This window comes from Salvelinus namaycush, chromosome 38, assembly GCF_016432855.1.
Source record: "Salvelinus namaycush isolate Seneca chromosome 38, SaNama_1.0, whole genome shotgun sequence".
NCBI lineage: Eukaryota > Metazoa > Chordata > Actinopteri > Salmoniformes > Salmonidae > Salvelinus > Salvelinus namaycush.
Window position 1 is genome coordinate 8,489,095 of NC_052344.1, and position 7,960 is coordinate 8,497,054.

A 7,960-nucleotide genomic window follows, 5' to 3' on the forward strand; every position below is an offset into this window, starting at 1 on the left:
GGGTAGTTATATCTGGTAGAGTTAGTGTTGGTTGTCTCTAGTGGTTGGGTAGTTATATCTGGTAAAGTTAGTGTTGGTTACCTCTAGTGGTTGGGTAGTTATATCTGGTAGAGTTAGTGTTGGTTGTCTCTAGTGGTTGGGTAGTTATATCTGGTAGAGTTAGTGTTGGTTACCTCTAGTGGTTGGGTAGTTATATCTGGTAGAGTTAGTGGTGGTTGTCTCTAGTGGTTGGGTAGTTATATCTGGTAGAGTTAGTGTTGGTTACCTCTAGTGGTTGGGTAGTTATATCTGGTAGAGTTAGTGTTGGTTGTCTCTAGTGGTTGGGTAGTTATATCTGGTAGAGTTAGTGTTGGTTGTCTCTAGTTAGTTATATCTGGTAGAGTTAGTGTTGGTTACCTCTAGTGGTTGGGTAGTTATATCTGGTAGAGTTAGTGTTGGTTGTCTCTAGTGGCTGGGTAGTTATATCTGGTAGAGGTAGTGTTGGTTACCTCTAGTGGTTGGGTAGTTATATCTGGTAGAGTTCGTGTTGGTTACCTCTAGTGGTTGGGTAGTTATATCTGGTAGAGGTAGTGTTGGTTACCTCTAGTTGTTGGGTAGTTATATCTGGTAGAGTTAGTGTTGGTTACCTCTAGTGGTTGGGTAGTTATATCTGGTAGAGTTAGTGTTGGTTACCTCTAGTGGTTGGGTAGTTATATCTGGTAGAGTTAGTGTTGGTTACCTCTAGTGGTTGGGTAGTTATATCTGGTAGAGTTAGTGTTGGTTACCTCTAGTGGTTGGGTAGTTATATCTGGTAGAGTTAGTGTTGGTTACCTCTAGTGGTTGGGTAGTTATATCTGGTAGAGTTAGTGTTGGTTACCTCTAGTGGTTGGGTAGTTATATCTGGTAGAGTTAGTGGTGGTTGTCTCTAGTGGTTGGGTAGTTATATCTGGTAGAGTTAGTGTTGGTTACCTCTAGTGGTTGGGTAGTTATATATGGTAGAGTTAGTGTTGGTTGTCTCTAGTGGTTGGGTAGTTATATCTGGTAGAGTTAGTGTTGGTTGTCTCTAGTTAGTTATATCTGGTAGAGTTAGTGTTGGTTACCTCTAGTGGTTGGGTAGTTATATCTGGTAGAGTTAGTGTTGGTTACCTCTAGTGGCTGGGTAGTTATATCTGGTAGAGGTAGTGTTGGTTACCTCTAGTGGTTGGGTAGTTATATCTGGTAGAGTTCGTGTTGGTTACCTCTAGTGGTTGGGTAGTTATATCTGGTAGAGGTAGTGTTGGTTACCTCTAGTTGTTGGGTAGTTATATCTGGTAGAGTTAGTGTTGGTTACCTCTAGTGGTTGGGTAGTTATATCTGGTAGAGTTAGTGTTGGTTACCTCTAGTGGTTGGGTAGTTATATCTGGTAGAGTTAGTGTTGGTTACCTCTAGTGGTTGGGTAGTTATATCTGGTAGAGTTAGTGTTGGTTACCTCTAGTGGCTGGGTAGTTATATCTGGTAGAGTTAGTGTTGGTTACCTCTAGTGGTTGGGTAGTTATATCTGGTAGAGTTAGTGTTGGTTGTCTCTAGTGGTTGGGTAGTTATATCTGGTAGAGTTAGTGTTGGTTGTCTCTAGTGGTTGGGTAGTTATATCTGGTAGAGTTAGTGTTGGTTGTCTCTAGTGGCTGGGTAGTTATATCTGGTAGAGTTAGTGTTGGTTACCTCTAGTGGTTGGGTAGTTATATCTGGTAGAGTTAGTGTTGGTTACCTCTAGTGGTTGGGTAGGTATATCTGGTAGAGGTAGTGTTGGTTGTCTCTATAGCCCTTAACAAGGTTTGAAGGGTATGTGAGTTGGAGTGGGCCAATCATACCAACGATAGGACATCGATAGGAGGTGAAGAGAGCAGTGCATTATTATTATACTGTGTCAGTGACATGATAGAAATAGGGCCATGTGTTTCCATTTACACAACAACAGAGGTTCAATGAAAGCTGATTCTGCTTTGATGAGAAAAGAGAAAGAGAGATAGAAAGAGAGAGAGGCAGAGAGAGAGAGAGAGAGAGAGAGAGAGAGAGATAGAAAGAGAGAGAGAGATAGAAAGAGAGAGAGAGAGAGAGATAGAAAGAGAGAGAGAGAGAGAGAGAGAGAGAGAGAGAGAGAGAGAAAGAGAGAGTAAAGGAGAGAGAGAGAGAAAGAGAGAGGCAGAGTGAGAGAGAGAGAGAGTAAAGGAGAGAGAGATAGAAAGAGAGAGAGGCAGAGTGAGAGAGAGAGAGAGAGAGAGAGAGGCAGAGAGAGAGAGAGAGGCAGAGTGAGAGAGCGTGTTCGGCTCACTTGGCAATTGGATGTCTAAAATTAACATCCCATCAACTCAGGTGAATGGCTGAGTAAAAATAGTCACCTATGACACGGTTGCTGATGGAGATGAGAGGAGAGAATGGAGACAGAGAGACAGACAGTGCTGATGAAGTTCTGTGTCTGTGTGTTGATGGGTAGAGTCTACAGTCCTGATGAAGTTCTGTGTCTGTGTTGATGGGTAGAGTCTACAGTACTGATGAAGTTCTGTGTCTGTGTTGATGGGTAGAGTCTACAGTACTGATGCAGTTCTGTGTCTGTGTTGATGGGTAGAGTCAACAGTCCTGATGAAGTTCTGTGTCTGTGTGTCGATGGGTAGAGTCTACAGTGCTGATGAAGTTCTGTGTCTGTGTGTTGATGGGTAGAGTCTACAGTGCTGATGCAGTTCTGTGTCTGTGTGTTGATGGATAGAGTCTACAGTACTGATGCAGTTCTGTGTCTGTGTGTTGATGGGTAGAGTCTACAGTCCTGATGAAGTTCTGTGTCTGTGTGTTGATGGGTAGAGTCTACAGTGCTGATGAAGTTCTGTGTCTGTGTGTTGATGGGTAGAGTCTACAGTACTGATGAAGTTCTGTGTCTGTGTTGATGGGTAGAGTCTACAGTGCTGATGAAGTTCTGTGTCTGTGTTGATGGGTAGAGTCTACAGTACTGATGAAGTTCTGTGTCTGTGTTGATGGATAGAGTCTACAGTACTGATGAAGTTCTGTGTCTGTGTTGATGGGTAGAGTCTACAGTGCTGATGAAGTTCTGTGTCTGTGTTGATGGGTAGAGTCTACAGTGCTGATGAAGTTCTGTGTCTGTGTTGATGGGTAGAGTCTACAGTACTGATGAAGTTCTGTGTCTGTGTGTTGATGGGTAGAGTCTACAGTGCTGATGAAGTTCTGTGTCTGTGTGTTGATGGGTAGAGTCTACAGTGCTGATGAAGTTCTGTGTCTGTGTGTTGATGGGTAGAGTCTACAGTGCTGATGCAGTTCTGTGTCTGTGTGTTGATGGGTAGAGTCTACAGTGCTGATGAAGTTCTGTGTCTGTGTGTTGATGGGTAGAGTCTACAGTACTGATGAAGTTCTGTGTCTGTGTGTTGATGGGTAGAGTCTACAGTACTGATGAAGTTCTGTGTCTGTGTGTTGATGGGTAGAGTCTACAGTGCTGATGAAGTTCTGTTCCTGTGTGTCGATGGGTAGAGTCTACAGTACTGATGAAGTTCTGTGTCTGTGTGTTGATGGGTAGAGTCTACAGTGCTGATGAAGTTCTGTGTCTGTGTGTTGATGGGTAGAGTCTACAGTACTGATGAAGTTCTGTGTCTGTGTGTTGATGGGTAGAGTCTACAGTACTGATGAAGTTCTGTTTCTGTGTTGATGGGTAGAGTCTACAGTACTGATGCAGTTCTGTGTCTGTGTGTTGATGGGTAGAGTTTACAGTGCTGATGAAGTTCTGTGTCTGTGTGTTGATGGGTAGAGTCTACAGTACTGATGAAGTTCTGTTTCTGTGTTGATGGGTAGAGTCTACAGTACTGATGCAGTTCTGTGTCTGTGTGTTGATGGGTAGAGTCTACAGTACTGATGCAGTTCTGTGTCTGTGTGTTGATGGGTAGAGTCTACAGTACTGATGAAGTTCTGTGTCTGAGTTGATGGGTAGAGTCTACAGTACTGATGCAGTTCTGTGTCTGTGTGTTGATGGGTAGAGTCTACAGTACTGATGCAGTTCTGTGTCTGTGTGTTGATGGGTAGAGTCTACAGTACTGATGAAGTTCTGTTTCTGTGTTGATGGGTAGAGTCTACAGTACTGATGCAGTTCTGTGTCTGTGTGTTGATGGGTAGAGTCTACAGTACTGATGAAGTTCTGTGTCTGTGTGTTGATGGGTAGAGTCTACAGTACTGATGAAGTTCTGTTTCTGTGTTGATGGGTAGAGTCTACAGTACTGATGCAGTTCTGTGTCTGTGTGTTGATGGGTAGAGTTTACAGTGCTGATGAAGGTCTGTGTCTGTGTTGATGGGTAGAGTCTACAGTACTGATGCAGTTCTGTGTCTGTGTGTTGATGGGTAGAGTCTACAGTACTGATGAAGTTCTGTGTCTGTGTGTTGATGGGTAGAGTCTACAGTGCTGATGCAGTTCTGTGTCTGTGTTGATGGGTAGAGTCTACAGTACTGATGAAGTTCTGTGTCTGTGTTGATGGGTAGAGTCTACAGTGCTGATGAAGTTCTGTGTCTGTGTGTTGATGGGTAGAGTCTACAGTGCTGATGAAGTTCTGTGTCTGTGTTGATGGGTAGAGTCTACAGTGCTGATGAAGTTCTGTGTCTGTGTGTTGATGGGTAGAGTCTACAGTCCTGATGAAGTTCTGTGTCTGTGTTGATGGGTAGAGTCTACAGTGCTGATGAAGTTCTGTGTCTGTGTTGATGGGTAGAGTCTACAGTGCTGATGAAGTTCTGTGTTGATGGGTAGACTCTACAGTACTGATGCAGTTCTGTGTCTGTGTGTTGATGGGTAGAGTCTACAGTGCTGATGAAGTTCTGTGTCTGTGTTGATGGGTAGAGTCTACAGTGCTGATGAAGTTCTGTGTCTGTGTTGATGGGTAGAGTCTACAGTCCTGATGAAGTTCTGTGTCTGTGTTGATGGGTAGAGTCTACAGTGCTGATGAAGTTCTGTGTTGATGGGTAGAGTCTACAGTACTGATGCAGTTCTGTGTCTGTGTGTTGATGGGTAGAGTCTACAGTGCTGATGAAGTTCTGTGTTGATGGGTAGAGTCTACAGTACTGATGCAGTTCTGTGTCTGTGTGTTGATGGGTAGAGTCTACAGTGCTGATGAAGTTCTGTGTCTGTGTGTTGATGGGTAGAGTCTACAGTGCTGATGAAGTTCTGTGTCTGTGTTGATGGGTAGAGTCTACAGTGCTGATGAAGTTCTGTGTCTGTGTGTTGATGGGTAGAGTCTACAGTGCTGATGAAGTTCTGTGTCTGTGTTGATGGGTAGAGTCTACAGTGCTGATGAAGTTCTGTGTCTGTGTGTTGATGGGTAGAGTCTACAGTGCTGATGAAGTTCTGTGTCTGTGTTGATGGGTAGAGTCTACAGTGCTGATGAAGTTCTGTGTCTGTGTTGATGGGTAGAGTCTACAGTGCTGATGAAGTTCTGTGTCTGTGTGTTGATGGGTAGAGTCTACAGTGCTGATGAAGTTCTGTGTCTGTGTTGATGGGTAGAGTCTACAGTGCTGATGAAGTTCTGTGTCTGTGTGTTGATGGGTAGAGTCTACAGTCCTGATGAAGTTCTGTGTCTGTGTTGATGGGTAGAGTCTACAGTGCTGATGAAGTTCTGTGTCTGTGTTGATGGGTAGAGTCTACAGTGCTGATGAAGTTCTGTGTTGATGGGTAGACTCTACAGTACTGATGCAGTTCTGTGTCTGTGTGTTGATGGGTAGAGTCTACAGTGCTGATGAAGTTCTGTGTCTGTGTTGATGGGTAGAGTCTACAGTGCTGATGAAGTTCTGTGTCTGTGTTGATGGGTAGAGTCTACAGTCCTGATGAAGTTCTGTGTCTGTGTTGATGGGTAGAGTCTACAGTGCTGATGAAGTTCTGTGTTGATGGGTAGAGTCTACAGTACTGATGCAGTTCTGTGTCTGTGTGTTGATGGGTAGAGTCTACAGTGCTGATGAAGTTCTGTGTTGATGGGTAGAGTCTACAGTACTGATGCAGTTCTGTGTCTGTGTGTTGATGGGTAGAGTCTACAGTGCTGATGAAGTTCTGTGTTGATGGGTAGAGTCTACAGTGCTGATGAAGTTCTGTGTCTGTGTGTTAATGGGTAGAGTCTACAGTGCTGATGAAGTTCTGTGTCTGTGTTGATGGGTAGAGTCTACAGTCCTGATGAAGTTCTGTGTCTGTGTGTTGATGGGTAGAGTCTACAGTACTGATGAAGTTCTGTGTCTGTGTTGATGGGTAGAGTCTACAGTCCTGATGAAGTTCTGTGTCTGTGTTGATGGGTAGAGTCTACAGTGCTGATGAAGTTCTGTGTCTGTGTTGATGGGTAGAGTCTACAGTCCTGATGAAGTTCTGTGTCTGTGTTGATGGGTAGAGTCTACAGTGCTGATGAAGTTCTGTGTCTGTGTGTTGATGGGTAGAGTCTACAGTACTGATGAAGTTCTGTGTCTGTGTGTTGATGGGTAGAGTCTACAGTCCTGATGAAGTTCTGTGTCTGTGTGTTGATGGGTAGAGTCTACAGTGCTGATGAAGTTCTGTGTCTGTGTTGATGGGTAGAGTCTACAGTACTGATGAAGTTCTGTGTCTGTGTGTTGATGGGTAGAGTCTACAGTGCTGATGAAGTTCTGTGTCTGTGTGTTGATGGGTAGAGTCTACAGTACTGATGAAGTTCTGTGTCTGTGTGTTGATGGGTAGAGTCTACAGTACTGATGAAGTTCTGTGTCTGTGTGTTGATGGGTAGAGTCTACAGTGCTGATGCAGTTCTGTGTCTGTGTGTTGATGGGTAGAGTCTACAGTCCTGATGAAGTTCTGTGTCTGTGTGTTGATGGGTAGAGTCTACAGTCCTGATGAAGTTCTGTGTCTGTGTGTTGATGGGTAGAGTCTACAGTCCTGATGAAGTTCTGTTTCTGTGTGTTGATGGGTAGAGTCTACAGTGCTGATGAAGTTCTGTGTCTGTGTTGATGGGTAGAGTCTACAGTACTGATGAAGTTCTGTGTCTGTGTGTTGATGGGTAGAGTCTACAGTGCTGATGAAGTTCTGTGTCTGTGTGTTGATGGGTAGAGTCTACAGTACTGATGAAGTTCTGTGTCTGTGTGTTGATGGGTAGAGTCTACAGTACTGATGAAGTTCTGTGTCTGTGTGTTGATGGGCAGAGTCTACAGTGCTGATGCAGTTCTGTGTCTGTGTGTTGATGGGTAGAGTCTACAGTCCTGATGAAGTTCTGTGTCTGTGTGTTGATGGGTAGAGTCTACAGTCCTGATGAAGTTCTGTGTCTGTGTGTTGATGGGTAGAGTCTACAGTGCTGATGAAGTTCTGTGTCTGTGTGTTGATGGGTAGAGTCTACAGTCCTGATGAAGTTCTGTGTCTGTGTGTTGATGGGTAGAGTCTACAGTGCTGATGAAGTTCTGTGTCTGTGTGTTGATGGGTAGAGTCTACAGTCCTGATGAAGTTCTGTGTCTGTGTGTTGATGGATAGAGTCTACAGTACTGATGAAGTTCTGTGTCTGTGTGTTGATGGGTAGAGTCTACAGTCCTGATGAAGTTCTGTGTCTGTGTGTTGATGGGTAGAGTCTACAGTGCTGATGAAGTTCTGTGTCTGTGTTGATGGGTAGAGTCTACAGTACTGATGAAGTTCTGTGTCTGTGTGTTGATGGGTATAGTCTACAGTGCTGATGAAGTTCTGTGTCTGTGTGTTGATGGGTAGAGTCTACAGTACTGATGAAGTTCTGTGTCTGTGTGTTGATGGGTAGAGTCTACAGTACTGATGAAGTTCTGTGTCTGTGTGTTGATGGGTAGAGTCTACAGTGCTGATGCAGTTCTGTGTCTGTGTGTTGATGGGTAGAGTCTACAGTCCTGATGAAGTTCTGTGTCTGTGTGTTGATGGGTAGAGTCTACAGTCCTGATGAAGTTCTGTGTCTGTGTGTTGATGGGTAGAGTCTACAGTCCTGATGAAGTTCTGTTTCTGTGTGTT